Genomic DNA, 19,593 nt, shown 5'->3' with positions numbered 1-19,593 from the left:
TGTTCAGGTCCTTTGCCCATTTTTTAATTGGGTTGTCTGTCTTCTTGGTGTTGAGTCGTATGAGTTCGTTATATATTTTGGAGATCAATCCCTTGTCTGAGATGTCATTGGCAAATATATTTTCCCATATGGTTGCTTTTCTTTTGATCTTGCTGATGTTTTCTTTAGCTGAGCAGAAACTTTTTAGTTTGTTGTAGTCCCATTTGTTTATTCTTTCCTTTATTTCCCTTACCTTAGGAGATATATCAGTGAAAATGTTGCTACGTGGGATATCTGATATTTTCCTGCCTATATTTTCCTCTAGGACTTTTATGGTATCACGGCTTACATTTAAGTGTTTGATCCATTTTCAGTTTATTCTGGTGTATGGTGTAAGTTGGTGGTCTAGTTTCATTTTATTGCATGTCCCTGTCCAGTTCTCCCAACACCATTTGTTGAAGAGGCTCTTTTCACTCCATTTGATGTTCTTTCCCCCTTTGTCAAATATTAGTTGACCATATGAACCTGGGTTTATTTCTGGGCTCTATTCTGTTCCATTGATGTACATGTCTGATTTTATGCCAGTACCAGACTGTTTTGATTACCGTGGCCTTGTAGTATATTTTGATATCAGGTATTGTGATTCCTCCTACTGTGTTCTTCCTCAAAATTGCTGTCGCTATTCGGGCTCTTTTTTGGTTCCATATAAATTTTTGAAGTATTTGTTCTAGGTCTGTGAAATATGTTGCTGCTATTTTAATAGGGATTGTATTGAATCTATAAACTGTTTTGGGTAGTATGGACATTTTACTGATGTTGATTCTTCCCATCCATGAGCATGGTATATGCTTCCATTTATTTGTATCTTCTTTAATTTCTTTCTTCAGTGTTATGTAGTTTTCTGAGTACAGGTCTTTTACATCCTTCGTTAAGTTTATTCCTAAGTATTTTATTTTTCTTGTTGCTATGGTAAATTGAATTTTTCTTTCAGTTTCTATCTCTGAGTTTTTATTGTTGCTGTATAAAAATGCCTTTGATTTCTTAATATTGACTTTGTATCCTGCTATTTTGCCGATTTCACTTATTAGGTTGAGTAGTTTTTTTGTGGAGTCTATAGGGTTTTCTATGTACACTATCATGTCATCTGCAAATAATGACAGTTTTCCTTCCTCTTTTCCAATTTGGATGCCTTTTATTTCTCTTTCTTGTCTGATTGCGGTGGCTAGAACTTCCAAGTCTATGTTGAATAGGAGTGGAGAGAGCGGATATCCTTGTCTTCTTCCTGATCTCAGGGGGAATGTTCTCAGTTTTTGCCCATTGAGTATGATGTTGGCTTCAGGTTTCTCATATATGGTCTTTATTATGTTGAGGTATGCTCCCTCTATTTCCATTTTGCTGAGAGTTTTTATCATAAATGGGTGTTGTACTTTATCAAATGCTTTTTCTGCATCTATTGATATGATCATGTGGTTTTTGTCTTTCATTTTGTTTATGTGGTGTATTACGTTTATTGATTTGCGAATCTTAAACCATCCTTGCATCCCTGGGATGAATGCTACTTGATCGTGGTGTATGATCTTTCTAATGTGTTGCTGGATCCGGTTTGCCAATATTTTGTTGAGGATTTTAGCATCTATGTTCATCAGCGATATTGGCCTGTAGTTTTCTTTCTTTGTTGTGTCTTGACCTGGTTTTGGAATTAGAGTTATACTGGCTTCATAGAATGAGTTTGGCAGTCTTCCTTCTTCTTGTATCTTTTGGAATACTCTGAGGAGTATAGGAGTTAGTTCTTCCCTAAATGCTTTGTAGAATTCATTTGTGAAGCCATCTGGACCAGGGCTTTTGTGTGCTGGGAGTTTTTTGATTACTGCTTCAATTTCACTAGCTGTTATTGGTCTATTCAGACTTTCTGCTTCTTCTTGATTCAGTTTGAGAAGAGTATAGGTTTCCAGGAATTTGTCCATTTCCTCTAGGTTGTCAAATTTCTTGCCATACAGTTGTTCGTAATAATTTCTTACAATCCTTTGTATTTCTATGGTATCAGTTGTGATTTCTCCTCTTTCGTTTCTGATTTTATTTATTTGGGTTCTCTCTCTTTTTTCCTTGATCAGCCTCGTTAAAGGCTTGTCAATTTTGTTTATCTTTTCAAAGAACCATCTCCTACTTTTGTTGATCTTTTGAATTGTTAGTTTAGACTCTATGTCATTTAATTGTGCTCTGATCTTGAAGATTTCCTTCCTTCTACTTGATCTGGGCTTTGCTTGTTGTTCTTCCTCTAGTTCTTGTAGCTGTAGGGTTAAATTTTTTATTAGATATTCTTCTAGCTTTTATAGGTAGGCCTGTATTGCTATGAACTTTCCTCTAAGGACTGCTTTCGCTGTATCCCATAGGTTTTGGGTTGTTGTGTGTTCATTATCATTAGTTTCCAGAAACTTTTTAATTTCTTCCTTGATGTCTTTGTTAACCCATTCATTATTTAATAGCATGTTATTCATTCTCCATGAGTTTGAATGTTTTTGAGTTTTTTCCTTGAGGTTGATTTCCAATTTTAAGGCATTGTGATCTGAGAAGATGCTTGATATAATTTCAATTTTCTTGGATTTGTTAAGGCTTGTTTTGTGTCCTACCAAGTGGTCTATCTTTGAAAATGTTCCATGTGCACTTGAGAAGAATGTATATTTTGCTTCTTTGGGGTGTAAACTTCTATATATATCGACTAAGTCCATTTGATCTAGAGTGTTGTTCAGTGCCTCAATACCTTTGGTGTTTCTTTACTTCAAAGATCTGTCCATTGTTGACAATGGGGTGTTAAAGTCCCCTACTATGAGTATGTTGCTGTCTATATCTTTCCAGGAGTCTTTCAAAATTTTCCTTATATATTTGGGTGCTCCTAAGTTGGGTGCATATATATTTATAAGGGTTATATCTTCTTGATGGATTTTTCCCTTATGTATTATGAAATACCCTTCTTTGTCTCTTTTTATTGACTTTGCTGTGAAATCTGTTTTGTCTGATATAAGTATTGCTACCCCGGCTTTTTTTTCATGTCCATTTGCTTGAAATACTTTTTTCCATCCCTTTACTTTCAGTCTGTGTAGATCTTTTGTTCTAAGGTGGGTCTCTTGTAGACAGCATATATGTGAGTCATTCTGTATAATCCATTCAGCTACCCTATGTCTTTTAATTGGAGCATTTAATCCATTTACATTTAAGGTTATTACCGATAAGTACTTATTCATTGTCATTTTTCCCCTTTGTACTCGTGTTCCTCTCTGTCTCTCTCTGTTTCTTTATCTTCTTAGAACAGACCCTTTAGCATCTCTTGCAATGCTGTTTTGGTGGAGATGTATTCTTTTAGCCTTCTTTTGTCTTGGAAGCTCCTTATTTCACCCTCCATTTTGATTGAGAGCTTTGCTGGGTATAGTATTCTAGGTTGTAGGTCTTTGTTTTTCATTGCTTGGAATATTTTTTGCCATTCCCTTCTGGCTTGTAGTGTTTCTGCTGAGAAATCTGATGATAGCCTTATTGGAGCTCCCTTGTATGTTATTAGTTGTTTCTCTCTTGCTGCTTTTAGGATCCTCTCTTTGTCTTTGAATGTTGCCATTTTAATTATGATGTGTCTTGAGGTGGGCCTGTTGGGGTTCATCTTCATTGGGACCCTCAGTGCTTCCTGGACTTGCGTGACTCTTTCTCTCCTCATGTGAGGGAAGTTTTCTGTCATTAGTTTTTCAAAGAGGTTTTCTATCCCTTGCTCTTCTTCTTCTCCTTCTGGAATTCCTATGATACGGATATTATTACGTTTCATATTGTCCTGCAGCTGTCTTAGAACCTCTTTAGTCTTGTTCAGTCTTTTTTCATTTTTTTGCACTCTCTGGGGGTTTTTGTGTACGTTGTCCTCCAGCTCGCTGATCCGATCTTCTGCTTCCTCTAGCCTGTTTTTAATTCCTTCTACTGTGTTCTTCAATTCAGAGATCGTATTCTTCATTTCCTCCTGGCACTTATTTATAGCTTCTATGTCCTTTTTCATGCTCGTGTATTTCTCTGTGAGTTCCTTGTAGTTTTTCTGGAGTTCCTTGTAGTTTCCCTTGAGTTCTTTGTAGTTTCCACTGAGCTCATTCAGCTTCTCCATAATCCATGTTTTGAATTCCATATCTGATAGTTCGCTCCCCTCTATTTCATTTAGCACTTTTTCTGGGGATTCTACCTTTCCTTTCGATGAGAGGTTGTTTCTCTGTCTCCCCATTTTTGTGACTCCTATTGTTTGTTGGTGCTTCTTAGAATGATCTGCACTTCCTGGATCTGCCTCTGGTCGCGTCAGATCATGTACCGGTCTGGCCCTAGGCAGCCTGTTGGAGACTTCCAGGGGTCTACTGCTGTTGTCTGTCTTCTTTAATTGTTAATATATTCAATCTGTGATTAGCTGTCAGGCTTAAGGACCGTGGGTGTGGCAGCTTAATTCCTGTAGGCAGGGCTTTTGCTTCCCCTCAGGCTGACTCCACTTGGAGGGGAATGGTCTACCCGCAGTACTGGGGATGAGTCAGCACTGGGACCCAGTCGGCTGCTCCTCCGGTTCTCCCCTCAAAGCCACCGTGCCAAACTCTCCCCAAACATCTCCAGTCCTCTCTGCCTTTCCTCCGCTTGAGCCCAGGGTAAGTGGTGGCCAAAATATTTTCGTATGTGATCCACTTAAGAGCTCTTTTTCTCCAGCTGTTTCTCTCCGGCTAGCAAGAAACCCTGTGGCTTTTCGCTTTTCACAGCTGATACTATTTTACTTTCCGCTCTGTTGCTGTAGGCTGGGAAGCCCAGCTGGGGGTTTAGACCCTGCCCTTCTCAGGGGGAATCTCCGACTGCTGAGCTGTTCCTCAGTCCCTTCAGCTGCCACCCGTGTGAGCCCAGCCAGCCCTTCCGCGTGTCAGCACTCCCTACCGGTCAAGTTTTGATGTAGCGGCCTTTTCTGTCTCTCCGTGGTTATAAGACTTCTTTCCAGCTAGTGTTCGGTTGGTTATTCCAGATGATTTCTCCAAAATTTAATTGTAAATCCAGGCTGGTCCTGGGAAGAGGTTAGTGTAGCTTCCACTTACTCCTCCGCCATCTTGGATCATCAGTTATCTTTAATTTTTATTTTTGTAAGGACACTTATCTGAGAGCTACCTTATTAACAAGTTAAAATTTTTATTTTATTGTTTTTATTTTGAGATTATTTAAGACTTTAAAAAATTACAAAAATTAGATTAATACAATAAACTTTAATATATCTTTAATCTAGCTTCCCAAATGTTAAAATTTTACACAATAATATATTTATAAAATAGGAAATTGATATTGATAATATTCTACCATCTACTCTAAAGATCTTATTCAAATTCCACCAATAGTCCAATTGATGGGTTATTTTGGGGGAAGGGTATTTTTCTTTTTCCTGGTCTAAGAGCTAATTCGATATATTTTTGAATTTAGTTGTCATGTCTCCTTAACTTGGACTAGTTCCTAAACACTTGTAAAAATGTGGAACAGCTCCTAAAGTTCATAATTTAGTAAAAAGTTCCAATGGGCTTTGACCCATTGGAAAGATATGGATAAAGATTTTTTGCTTGACCAAACTTTAGTCAGACTCCTGAAACTTCTTCCAGTCCCATTTGTGCACTTTCCTGTAAAATCCAGTTTTAGCAACAACTCTGCTAAGTCAGGTGAACCAGAACCCTTACCTTTGATATATGATCATCTTAATGCCTGATCAGGTTTTTTTTCTCCATTATTTCCTAGGTGATGCAAGAATCCTGTTAGATTATATTAGCCAGAATCCCTTCTTAAGTCTGATGTTTACTCTTAACAAATTTTTCGTATACTTCCCCACCCAGTCCTTGGCTATAAATTCCCACTTGCCCATTATATATTTGAAGTTGAACCCAATCTTTTCCCACTCCCACCCTCATAAAATCCTACTGCAGCTGTCTCTATATCTATCACTATGGTCCTGAATAAAACTTGTCTTACCATCTTAAACATGCCTTTAATTTTCTTGGAGCTAGAACAAATAGTCTTAAATTTTTATATGGAGCCATAGAAGACCCAAAGTAGTGAAATTAATCTTGATAAAGCAGAACAAAGTTGGAGATATCACTCTCCCTGATATCAAACTATACTACAAAGCAATAATAATCAAAACAGCATGGTGCTGGCACAAAAAAAGACACACAGGCAGACCCAACTGCTCTGTGAACAACAGCCAGGACAGCAGCTAGAGGGGTGCCAGTCTGGTGCGGAAGTGGGAAAGGTGCCTGGAAAAGCGGTGTTTGCCATGGCTGCTACTGTGAACTTGGAACTTGATCCTATTTTTTTGAAAGCACTAGGCTTCTTACATTCAAAGAGTAAGGATTCTACTGAAAAGCTAAAAGCATTACTTGATGAATCTTTGGCTCGGGGAGTTGATTCAAGTTACCTCCATCTCAAAAGGATGTGGAGCCACCCAAAATTGCAAGCACAAAAACTATTTCCATTAAGCAAGAGCCCAAAAATTCATCCAGTCTTCTTTCTGGCAATAATAATGGCAAGGCTCTCACAACAGAAAAAGTAAAGAAGGAAGCTGGAAAGAGACCTGCTGATAAAATGAAATCAGATACCACTGAAGGAGTTGATATTCCAAAGAAACCTAGATTGGAGAAACCAGAAATACGGTCCTCTCCTATTACCGTGCAAACCAGCAAGGATTTAGCTATGACTGACCTTTCCAGTTTTGACGAGACCAGTGCTGATGATTTTGCCATGGAGATGGGATTGGCCTGTGTTGTTTGTAGGCAAATGACAGTGGTATCTGGTAATCAATTAGTTGAATGTCAAGAGTGCCATAATCTCTACCACCAAGATTGCCATAAGCCCCAGGTGACAGACAAGGAGGTGACTGACCCTCGCCTTGTGTGGTATTGCGCCCAATGTACCAGACAAATGAAAAGAATGGCTCAAAAAACTCAGAAACCACCACAGAAACCAGCCCCCACAGTTGTTTCTGTAGCTCCTGCTGTCAAAGATCCGTTGGTTAAAAAACCAGAGACTAAACTCAAACAAGAGACAACTTTTCTAGCATTTAAGAGAACAGAAGTCAAGTCATCCCCGGTTATTTCAGGAAATTTGTCTAGTATCAGTGTTTCCTCTTCAGTAACTAGTGGCCTAACTGCATGGGCAGCTTTTGCAGCCAAAACTACTTCTGCTGGTCCATCAACAGCAAAATTGAGTTCAACAACCCAGAACAATAGTGGGAAACCTACTACTTCATCAGCTACCCAGAAGCTGTGGGTTTGCCTGGTCTGGCAACATCATCCAAAGGCAGAATAGGTTCTAAATTAGGTTCCAGTAACAACACTTCACCCACTGTACCGTTGAAACTACCTCCACCTCTGACTTTGGGCAAAACTGGCCTTAGTCGCTCAGTTAGTTGTGACAATGTTAGCAAAATAGGTCTTCCTAGTCCAAGTAGTTTAGTTCCAGGAGGCAGCAGCCAACGAAGTGGAAATGCAAATAGTGGGACATCAGGGCTTAGCGGAAGTACCACCAGCAAAGCCACTTCAGAATCAAGCAGCTCTTCCTCAGCGTCCCTTAAGGGTCCAACTTCACAAGAATCACAGCTCAATGCCATGAAGCGATTACAGATGGTCAAGAAGAAAGCTGCCCAAAAGAAACTCAAGAAGTAATGTGGCCAAGTAGGTTTTAATGTCACATTACCCTATAGATTAAAATCTTATTATTAGGACATAAATTGTAATATGCTATAATTTAATTAAAAAAAAAAAAAAAAAAGACACACAGATCATTGGAACAGAATAGAGAGCCCAGAAATAAACCCTCACTTATATGGCTAAAATGATCTATGACAAAGGAGGTAAAAATATACATTGGAGTAATGACAGTCTCTTTAACAAATGGTGTTTAGAAAACTAGATAGATACATGCAAAAATAAAATGAAATGACCATTCTTTTACACCGTATACAAAAAAATGCAAAATGGGTTATAGACTTAAATATAAGGCCTAAAACCATAAACTCCTATAAGCATATATAGGCAATAAACTATTTGACATCAGTTTGAGTGATATCTTTTCGGATACATTCCCTTGAGTTGTTGATAGTTGTGAGTTTGTTGTCATTTTAATGTTCATAGTCTTCATCTTCTTTTTCTTAAATAAGTCCCTTTAACATTTTATATAATGGCTTGGTGATGATGAAATCCTTCAGCTTTCCCTTGTCTTTGAAGCACTGTATCTGCCCTTCCATTCTAAATGATAGCTTTGCTGGATAGAGTAGTCTTGGTTGTAGGGCCTTGCTTTTCATCACATGGAATACCTCTTGCCATTCCCTTCTTGCCTACAAAGATTCTTTTGAGAAATCAGCTGACAGTCTTATAGGTACCCATTTGTAGGTAACTCTGCTTTTCTCTTGCTGCTTTTAAGATTCTCTCTTTATCTTGAACCTTTGGCATTTTAATTATGATGTGTCTTGATGTAGTCCTCTTTGTTTGAGATTCTCTGTATTTCCTGGACTTGCATGTCTATTTCCTTCACCAACTGTGGGAAGTTTTTCTTCATTATTTTTTCAGATAAGCTTTCAGTTTCTTGCTCTTCCTCTTCTTCTGGCACCCATATGATTTGGATGTTGGCACATTTAATGTCCCAGAAATTCCTAAGCCTGTGTGGATTTTCCTTTGTTTCATTTAGCATAGCCTTCACTTCTTCCCTTATGCATCTGCCGTACTTAAGCCTGTCTGTCAAGTCTGTGAGCATCTTTATCACCAGTGTTTTGAACTCTGCATCTGTTATGTTGGCTATCTCCTTGTTTGTTAGGTTGGCTAGCTCCTCATCACTTAGTTCTCCCACTGGAACCTTGATCCGTTCCATCTATTGGGCCATACTTTTCTGTCTCCTCATCTTGACAGGCTCCTATGTTTGTTTGCCTCTGTGTTTTAGGTAGGGCTGTTGCACCCATTATGTTGTAAGGATGCCTTAGGTATTCATCAGTATAGAGTGACCCGTTTCATCACGTTGTGGTGCTGTGTGTGGGGGAGGGGTCTGAGAGGGAACAATGCTGCTTGCTCAGCACTTGCCCCTTTTCCAGGCACTTCTCCCACTTCCACATGGGACTGACTTCTTTCTAGCTGTTGCCTTGGCCATTATTTACAAAATGGGTGGGTCTGCTGATGTTCTAGGACTGTAGGAGCCCTTTAAACAAGGAGACTCTGCTGAGAGACCGGTAATTTCATCCTCCACACCAATCCCCACTGTTTTGCATAGTCAGAAGCAATGAGGTTTTATTGTCCCTGGTGCTGGCATTGTGAGCTGTGCAGTCTGGTTTGGTGCTGGAAGTGCTCCCCAGGTGTCCCTCCCTAGTTTTTAAAATGTGTGACTGTGCTTTCTGCCAGCCTTCCGCTACTGCCGTTGCCACTGCAACCGCACTGCATTCTTTCCACCCCAGCCCTGCCCCTCCTTCCTGTCTGGATGAGTATATCTTTACATATTTGTTTGTTGGACTTCCACACAGTGCAGTTTTCTGGAACTTCTGGTTGTCTCTAGTTTTGAGGTAGTTTTATTCCTTCTCTAGTTATAGAGGGAGATGCAGTGTATCTGTCCAGGACTCCATCTTGGCCAGAAGTCCCCCACTTACCATTTTGAATAATAGCCTTGCTGGGTAGAGTAGCCTTGGTTGTAGGCCTTTGCTTTCCATTGTTTGGAATATTCTTGCCATTCCCTTCTGGCTTGCAGTGTTTCTGTTGAGAAATCAGCTGATAGCCTTATCAAAGCTCCCTGTATGTTATTTATTGTTTCTCTCTTGCTGCTTTTAGAATTCTCTCTTTGTGTTTGAATTTTGTCATTTTAATTATGACGTGTCTTTAAGTGGGCCTCTTTGGATTCATCTTCATTGGGACCTCTGTACTTCCTGGATGACTTTTTCTCTCACTAAGCTAAGGAAATTTTCTGTCATTACTTTGTCAAACAGGTTTTCTTATCCCTTGCTGCTCTCTTCTCCTTCTGTTTTCCCTATGATATGGATATTATTACATTTCATGTTGTCCTGAAGCTCTTTTAAAACCTCTTCATTCTTTTTCAGTCTTTCCCTGTTTTGTTGTGGTGTATGGTAATTTTTTTCTTTTTTTCTTTTTTTTTAATTTTATTTTTTGGTTATTCACTTACAGTTGTCCAATTTTATCCCCACTGCTCCCCCCTCCCAGCCCATCCCTTCTCCCACAATTATATCCCTCCCCATTGTCCATGTCCATGAGTCATTCATATACGTTCCTTGACTAGACCCTTCCCTTACTTATTCCCTTTCTCTCCCTCCCCCCTCCTCCCTACTTACTACTATTCTAGTCTTTGCCTATTTAGTTCGTTTGTTTGTGTTGCTCTTTAGTTTCCTGTATTGGATGATATCATATGGTATTTTGTTTTCTTTGCCTGGCTTACTTCACTAAGCATAATTCTCTCTAGTTCCATCCATGTTGTCGCAAATGGCAGGAGTTCCTTCTTTCTTTCTGCTACATAGTATTCCATTGTGTAGATGTACCACTGTTTTTTGATCCACTCATCTACAGATTGGCACTTAGGCAGTTTCCAGCACTTAGCTATTGTAAACAGGGCTGCTATGAACATAGGGGTGCATAAGGTTTTTTGAACTAGGGTTTTAGGATTTTTCGGGTATAATCCTAGCAGTGGAAACACTGGTTCAAATGGCAGTTCCATTTTTAGTTTTTTGAGGTAATTCCATACTGTTTTCCATAGTGGCTGCACCAGTCTGCATTCCCACCAACAATGCAGCAGGGTTCCTGTTTCTCAACACCCTTGCCAGCATTTGTTGTTTGTTGATTTGTTGATGATGGCCATTCTGACAGGCGTAAGGTGGTATCTCATTGTGGTTTTTACTTGCATCTCTCTGATAGCCAATGATGTTGAGCATTTTTTCATGTGCCTATGGACCTTCTGTATGTCCTCTTCGGAAAAGTGTTAGTTCAGGTCCTTTGCCCATTTTTTAATTGGGTTGTTTGTTTTCTTGATGTTGAGTTGTATAAGCTCTTTATAAATTTTGGAGACCAGTCCCCTGTCTGTGATATCATTGGCAAATATGTTTTCCCATATGGTTGGTTTCCTTTTCATCTTGCTGATGTTTTCTTTTGATGAGCAGAAACTTTTTAGTTTGATGTAGTCCCATTTGTTTATTTTTTCCTTTATTTCTCTTGCCTTGGGAGATGTATCCGTGAAGATATTGTTACATGTGATATCTGAAATTTTCCTGCCTATGTTTTCCTCTAGGACTTTTATGGTATCACGGCTTACATTTAAGTCTTTAATCCATCTTGAGTTTATTCTCGTGTGTGGTGTAAGTTGGTGGTCTAGTTTCATTTTTTTGCACGTCCCTGTCCAGTTCTCCCAGCACCATTTGTTAAAGAGGCTCTTCTCACTCCATTTTATGTTCCTTCTTCCTTTATCAAAGATTAGTTGACCATAAAGGCCTGAGTTTATTTCTGGGCTTTCAATTGTGTTCCACTGATCGATATGTCTGTTCTTATGCCAGTACCAGACTGTTTTAATCACGGTGGCTTTGTAGTATTGTTTGATGTCTGGTATCGTGATTCCTCCTGCTGTGTTCTTCTGTTTCAGGATTGCTTTTGCTATTCCGGGTCTTTTTTGTTTCCATATGAATTTTTGGAGGATTTGTTCTAGGTCTGTGAAATATGTCATTGGTATTTTAATAGGGATTGCATTGAATTTGTAAATTGCTTTGGGTAGTATGGCCATTTTGATGATGTTGATTCTTCCCATCCAAGAACATGGTATTTGCCTCCATTTATTTGTATCTTCCTTAATTTTTTTCTTCAATGTTGCATAAGTTTCAGTGTACAGGTCTTTTATCTCTTTGGTTAAGTTTATTCCTAGGTATTTTATTCTTCTTGTTGCTATAGTAAATGGTATTTTCTTTTTTGCTTCTGTCTCTGCTATTTTATTGTTGGTGTACAGAAATGCCTTAAATTTCTGTATATTTATTTTGTACCCTGCTATTTTGCCAAATTCACTTATTATATCACGTAGTCTTTTAGTGGATTTTATAGGGTTTTCTAGGTATACTATCATGTCGTCTGCAAATAGTGATAGTTTTACTTCTTCTTTCCCAATTTGGATGCCTTTTATTTCTTTGTCTTGTCTGATTGCTATGGCTAAGACTTCCAACACTATGTTGAGTAGAAGTGGGGAGAGTGGACAGCCTTGTCTAGTTCCTGATTTCGGGGGGAATGCTTTTAGTTTTTGTCCATTGACTATGATGTAGGCTTCAGGCTTCTCACATATAGCCTTAATGATGTTAAGGTATGCTCCCTCTATTCCCATTTTGCTGAGTGTTTTCAACATAAATGGGTGTTGTACTTTATCAAATGCTTTTTCTGCATCTATAGATATGATCATGTGATTTTTGTCTTTCATTATTTTTAGGTGATGTATTATATTTATTGATTTGCGAATATTAAACCATCCTTGAATCCCTGGGATGAATCCCACTTGATCATGGTGTATGATCTTTTCGATATATTGTTGGATCCTGTTTGCCAAAATTTTATTGAGGATTTTAGCATCTATGTTCATCAGTGATATTGGCCTGTAGTTTTCTTTCTTTGCTGTGTCTTGACCTGGTTTTGGGATTAGGGTAATACTGTCTTCATAGAAAGAATTTGGAATTTTTCCCTCTTCTTGGATTTTTTGGAATAAGTTGAGGAGGGTAGGAGTTAGTTCTTCCCTAAATGTTTGGTAAAATTCGCCTGTCAAGCCATCTGGTCCAGGGCTTTTGTGTGCAGGGAGATTTTGGATTACTGTTTCAATTTCCTTCTTTATTATTGGTCTGTTGAGACTTTCTCCTTCTTCTTGATTCAGTTTTGGAAGGTTATATGTTTCTAGAAATCTGTCCATTTCTACTAGGTTGTCAAATTTCTTGCCATATAGTTGTTTGTAGTAATTTCTTATAATTGTTTGTATTTCTGAGGTATCAGTCGTGATTTCTCCTCTTTCATTTCTGATTTTGTTTATTTGGGTCTTCCCTCTTTTTTTCTTAATGAGCCTGGCTAAAGGCTTGTCGATTTTGTTTATTTTTTCAAAGAACTAGCTCCTAGTTTTGTTGATTTTTTGGATTGTTCATTTAGTTTCTACGTCGTTTAATTCTGCTTTGATCTTGATGATTTCCTTTCTTCTTTTTTCCCCAGGCTTTGTTTGTTGTTGCTGTTCTAGTTCTTGTAGCTTTATGGTTAGGTTTTTTATTTGAGATTCTTCTAGTCTTTTCAGATATGCCTGTATTGCTATGAAATTCCCTCTTAGGACTGCTTTTGCTGTGTTCCATAGGTTTTAGGCTGTTGTGTGTGCATTGTCATTAGTTTCTAGAAATTCCTTGATTTCCTCTTCGATGTCATTGTTAACCCGTTTGTTATTTAAGAGCGTGTTATTCGTTTTCCATTAGTTTGGGTGTCTTTGATTTTTTTCCCTGAGTTTGATTTTTAGTTTCAAGGCATTGTGGTCTGAGAAGATGCTTGATATGATTTCAATTTTCTTGAATTTGTTGAGGCTTGTTTTGTGTCCTATTATGTGGTCTATCTTTGAAAATGTCCCATGTGCCTTTGAAAAGAATGTATATTTTGCTTCTTTGGGGTGAAAATTTCTATATATGTATCAGTTAAGTCCATGTGGTTTAGTGTGTTGTTCAATGCCTGTATATCCTTGGTGTTTCTTTGCTTGGATGATCTGTCCATTGTTGATAATGGAGTGTTGAAGTCCCCTACTATGAGTGTGTTGTTGTTAATATCCTTCTTATGGTCTTCTAGTATTTGCTTTATGTATTTGGGTGCTCCTATGTTGGGTGAATATATGTTTATTAGTGTTATATCTTCTTGATTAATCATTACTTTAAGTATTACGAAATGTCCTTCTTTGTCTCTTTTTATTGCCCTTGCTTTGAAATCTATTTTGTCTGATATGAGTACTGCTTCCCCAGCTTTTTTTTTCAGGTTTGTTTGCTTGGAATATTTTTTTATATCTCTTTACTTTCAGTCTATGTAATTTTTTGTCTTGAGGTGTGTTTCTTGCAGCCAGCAAATATGTGGGTCCTGTTTTCTTATCCATTTCATTGCCCTATGTCTTTTAATGGGAGCATTTAATCCATTTACATTTAAGGTTATTATTGACATGTATTTATTCATTTCCTTTTGTACCTCTGTTCCTCTACTCTTTTTTTGTTTTTTTCTCGTCCTTTTTCTTAGAATATTCCCTTTAGCATCTCTTGCAATGCTGGTTTTGTGGAGATGTATTCTTTTAGTCTTCCTTTGTCTGATAAACTCCTTATTTCACCTTCTATTTTTAATGATAGCCTTCCTGGAGAGAGTATTCTTGGTTGTAGGCCTTTGTTTTTCATTGCTTGAAATATTTTTGACTATTCCCTTCTGGCTTGTAATGTTTCTGTTGAGAAATCGGTCCATAGCCTTATTGGAGCTCCCTTGTAAGTTATTTGCTGTTTTTCTCTTGCTGCTTTTAGGATTCTCTCTTTGTCTTGGAATGTTGCCATTTTAACTATGATGTGCCTTGGAGTGGGTTTTTTGGGGTTCCTCTTTATTGGAACTCTCAGTGCTTCTTGGACTTGCTTAACTTTTTCTCTCATCAGGTTCAGAAAATTTTCTGTCACTATTTCTCCTATCAGATTTTCAATTCCATGCTCCTTTTCTTCTCCCTCTCTTATTCCTATGATCCTGATATTATTTTTTTAATGCTATACTGTAATTTCCTTACTTCTTGTTCATATTTTTTCAATCTTTTTTCATTTTGCTGTATCATTTGAAAATTATTACCTACTTCATCCTCTAATTCACTAATCCGATCCCCTGCTTCGTTTAGTCTGCTTTTGACTGATTCTACTGTGTTTTTAAGTTCAGAGATTGCATTCTTCATTTCTTCCTGGTTCTTGTTGATAGTTTCTATTTCTCTTTTTATGCTGGTGTAGTTATCTGCAAGTTCCCTGTAATTTTTTTGGAGCTGTTAGTAACTTCCTTGGAAGTTGTCATAGTTGTTTTTGAGGTTTTCAAGCATATTGAGCTTCTTCACCACTATAGTTTTGAATTCCATGTCTGACATTTGGGCTATGCCTATTCCATCTACCTCTCTTTTTGGGGATTCCTCTTTTCTTTTCATTGAGAGGTTGTTTTTGCGTCTTACCATTCTGGATTCTTCTTGTTTGTTTTTGTTATTTGGATTTGTCTGCTTTGCCTTCCCACCTTTGTGGTATGAGATTTTTTATTGTAGATCTGTGGGTTTCAGTGGTCCAGTCTCTTTGATCTCCTGAGCCTGATGTTCTTGGGGTACCTTTTATATCATTTGTTTATGCTGTCTGGTTATATTTCAGATTTTTTTGTTAGGATATTCCTTCTGGCTTGTTGATTGAGTCACTCTATCCACTTTATCTCGAATTCTTTTGTGGAGATATCAGTTTTAGCCTTGGTTTGTTGCCTTCTTCTTCTGCGTCCACAGCTGGTCTAGTGTGGTGGTGCAGAGTTTCTTGTTTCTTGCAGCAATGGTGTGCGCCCGCGGTTGCAGCCATTGTGTGCTCCCGCGGTTGCCACAATGGTGCACACCCGCAGTCGCTGTCACGGCATGCTCCCTTGCTGCCCGCGGGAGCCAGTTGAGGTATCCTTGTGTGCGAGCCCCTGCACAGGCTGGGCGGCCGAGAGCTTGCCCCGTGATTGACGCCTGTTGTTGCCGGGACGAGGTGGTTCTGTGTTCGCACCGAGGTGTCCCTGCGTGCATCCCTGCACGCTCTCGAGCGGCCCGAGAACTTGCCACGCAATTGGCCCCTATCGTCCCCTGGCTGAGGTGTTTTCGCGCTTGCATGCCCGTGCCCTTAGTCCCGCTGAGCCGAGCTCCAGGAGTTGGTCTCTCGCCTCTTAGGGCGGGGCCTCGGACACTTGTGCTCAGTGGAAGTGAGCGTCTGTGTGTCGCTGCGCCCGGCACCGCAGCCGACTGCCTTCCCTCACCTGTCTCTGCGGCATGAACAGAGCCTGCGCTAGTGGTCTGCTTTCCAGCCTGGGGCCCGGCGCCCACGGGAGCTGTCTAGGGGTATCTGCGCACGGTCCTCTGCGTGTTCAGTGGGCCGTCCCTGTGCCCGTTGGGTCACTGATCTTATGTCCATTGGGGAGTGTCTGAGGGACACCTGGACTCATGCCCCACTCACCTGGGCCAGTGAGTGAGAGCACTTCCCTATGCGAGCCCCCGTGACCCAAGGGTAGGGTTGGGGAGTGGATGAGCGCACCACTGCGCCTGCGCTCCTCAAGAATGGCCTACCACCCCCAAACTTTCCTCCCCTCTCCACCATCCACTAGAGAAAAATATAAAAGAGAATTATGTTCTCACTTGCCCGGCAGCACGCTGTCTCCTGTCCTTTGGCGCCAATGCCACTTGGTCGAGTCCTGTCTCTGCCAGTGGGCAGAGATCCGCTCTCCTCCCAACTCCTCTCCTGGGTAGCCTGTGGTCGCCAAAAAGCCTTTGTGTACTTCCAGCCACAGCTTGGGCAGCCGCCCCAGTCAGGAATCCCGTTTCGTCCCCTTTTCCTCCGCTATCCTCACTAAACAGGTTGTTCCCAGATGGATTTTCTCTAATCTAGCAGTGCCTTGGCTCGACTCCTGCCACTGTCCAGCTGCTCACTGAGATGTTCTGTCTGCAATTAACCCAAACTGCAGACGGGTCTTGGGAGCCTGAAACCGCAGCCTCTCCTCACTCCTCCGCCATCTTCCCCCTCTCTCTAATTTTTTTCTATGTTGTCCTCCAGCTTGAGGATTTGATCCTCTTCTTCATCTAGTATGTTTTTAGTTCCTTTTACCGTGTTCTTCAGTTTAGAATTTGTATTCTTCATTTCCTTCTGGCTCTTATTGTTTCTATTTCCTTTATAATGCTGCTGTACTTCTCAGTAAGTTCCTTATAGCTTCCCTCTAGTTCTTTGTAGTTTTCTTTAAGCTTCTGAGCTCATTGAGCTTCCTTATAAGTATTATTTTGATTTCCTTGCCTGATAGTTTGCTTCCCTCTATTTCACTTACCACTCTTACTGGGGTTTCCTGCTTTTCTTTCATGGGGTGCTTTTTGTTTGTTTCTTTGTTTTATTTACCCTTTTTAGTGGAGTCTTCTTGTTTTCTTTCCGCTTCTTAGATTAATATGCTTTGACTTAATATTTTCGTGCTCTGTCCTTTTGTAGTAGAAGACCTGTTTGGATTCAGTGGTGCAGTGTCTTTGATTTCTGGAACTTGGTGTTCTTGAGATGCCCTTTATGCCTTTTATTTGGGCTCTCTACTTGTATTTGTGTTTTGGTTGTTGCATTCCTTTTTGGTTGGTCTTCCTCTCCAGCTAGCTGACTGAGAGTCACTCCACCCCCCACTTGTATACTGTTGTAGAGGTGCGCTTTCTTTTCTTCTTGGATCCCCCTCTGGTGACATCAAATCGTGTCCCAGTCTGGGCCTAAGCAGCCTGTTTGAGACCACCGGAGATCCACTGTCTTTGTCTATCTCTTTCAGTTAATCTGTTTAATTAGTGATCAGCCATCAGTTTTAAGCTATGCTAGCAAGACAGATTAATTCCTGTGGGCGAGGCTCTTGCTTCCTCTCAGGCTTGCCATTTGGAGGAGTGGTCTGCCTGCAGTATGCAGGATGAATCAACACTGGGACCCCATCAGCAACTCCATCAGATCTCTTCTCAAAGCCACTGCACCAAACTCTCCTTCAGCATCTCTAGTCCACTCTGCTCTCCTCTGCTGAAGTCCAGGGTAAGTGGGTGCCAAGGTATTGCTGTGTGTGGTCCCTTTAGGAATCTTACTGTCTCCAGCTCTCTCTCTCAGGCTGGACAAAAACCCTGTGGATTTTCACTTTTCACAGCTGAATGCTGTTTTAACCTTGGTTCTGTTGCTGTAGGCTGGGAAGCCCAGCCAGGTGTTAGACCCCACCATTCTCATGGGAAACCCCAGCTGCTGAGATGTGTCTTGGTCTTTTTAGCTGCCTCCCATGGGATTGCAGTCAGCCCTCTCCATTTTTTGCACTTCCTACCAGTGATGTTGTGATGAAACAGCCTCTTTTGTCTGTCCATGGTTGTAAGGCTTCTCTCCAGCTAGTGTTCAGTTGGTTATTCCAAATGATTTCTTCACAATTAAGTTATAACTCCAGACTGGTCCTGGGAGAAGGTTAGTGTAGCTTCCACTTAATCCTCCATCATCTTGGATCTGAAAACCTAATTTTACATTTTAAATGCTATGTGCCTTGTGGTTTTCACTTTGAAAATCCCCAGGGAAAGAAGCATAATTTGCTAGTGACCAGAGAAAGAAAACAGTACTTTTTGTCTTGGTAAAAACTATAACCTGTGGCAGCAGTTGCTGAACCTGGTTCGTCCATATGAATCCTTTGGCACTTAGACCAATTAAATACTAATGAAACACTTTCATTTTGGCAGATTACAGTGCATATACAACATCACATTCAAAATAAAAAAACATTAGAGGAGGATCCAAGATGGCAGAGGACTAAGTGGAAGCTACACTATTTTCCTCCTAGGTCTAACCTGGAATCACAACTAAATTGTAGAGAAATCATCCTGAATAACCAACTGAACACTGGCTGGAGAGAATCCTTATAACAAAGGAAAGACAGCAAAAACCACTTCACCACAGCAAGACTTGTAGGGAGTGCAAAGGAATCATGAGAGCGCTGAATAGGCTCCTACACATGGCATCTGAAGTGCCAGAGGGATATTTCAGTGGTCAGGTGGTTCCCCCTGAGAAGTGTGGGGTCTAAACCCCAATTTGGGCTCTCCAGCCAACAGTAGCAGAGCCATAAAGGAACCCAGATATCATGTAACTGTGGAAAGCAGGAGGGTTTCTATCTTCCAGGGAGATATGACTGGAGAGGCAGAGAGCCTCTGAAAGGGCCAATGCACAAAATTTTGTTGTAGCCACTTACCCTGGGTTCCACAGAAGAAGAGCAGAGTGGACTGGAGATGCTTGAGGAGAGTCTTGTGTTGGTGGCTCTGGGGAGAGAACTGAAGGAACAGCCACCAGTAACCCTGTGCTGAGTTATTACTCATACTGCAGAAGCCATCTTTCTCAGGAAGAGCAGTCCCCTCCAAGTGGTATCAGCCTGAGGGAAAGCAATAGCACTACCCACAAAAATCACTCTACCTCACCATGTGGTTCTTAAACCAGGTTGCTGATTTCAGCTTAAGGCTATATCACTGATCAGTTTAACAACTAAGGTGGAAAATACAAAGAAGCAGTCAATATAGGAAGACAAATAAACAGACCCCAAATGAAAGAACAAGAGAATCCCCATAAGAATCAGATGAAATGGAGGCAAACAATTTATCAGACAGAAAGTTTAGAGTAATGATCATAAGCATACTCAACAGCATGAAAAAGAACATAGAAACCATAAAAAGTACCTGTCAGAAATAAAGAATGGAAAAAAAGAATATAATATCTGAAATAAATAATAAACTAGAAGAAATAAACAGTAGATTAGATAAAACAGAGGAGCCCATCAGTGATTTGGAAGGCAAGGTAGAAAAAATACACACACAAGCAGAGCA

The 19,593-nt window shown here is 40.1% G+C and overlaps 1 pseudogene; it reads left to right on the top strand.

Moving 5' to 3' along the window:
• Positions 1-6,267: 6,267 nt before the first annotated feature.
• LOC149991126 (integrator complex subunit 12 pseudogene) lies at positions 6,268-7,737 on the top strand (annotated as a pseudogene).
• Positions 7,738-19,593: the final 11,856 nt, after the last annotated feature.

This window comes from Furipterus horrens, unplaced genomic scaffold (assembly GCF_987537825.1).
Source record: "Furipterus horrens unplaced genomic scaffold, mFurHor1.1.pri manual_scaffold_17, whole genome shotgun sequence".
In the NCBI taxonomy this organism is placed as follows: Eukaryota; Metazoa; Chordata; class Mammalia; order Chiroptera; family Furipteridae; genus Furipterus; species Furipterus horrens.
This window is presented reverse-complemented; position numbering and strand designations above follow the sequence as displayed.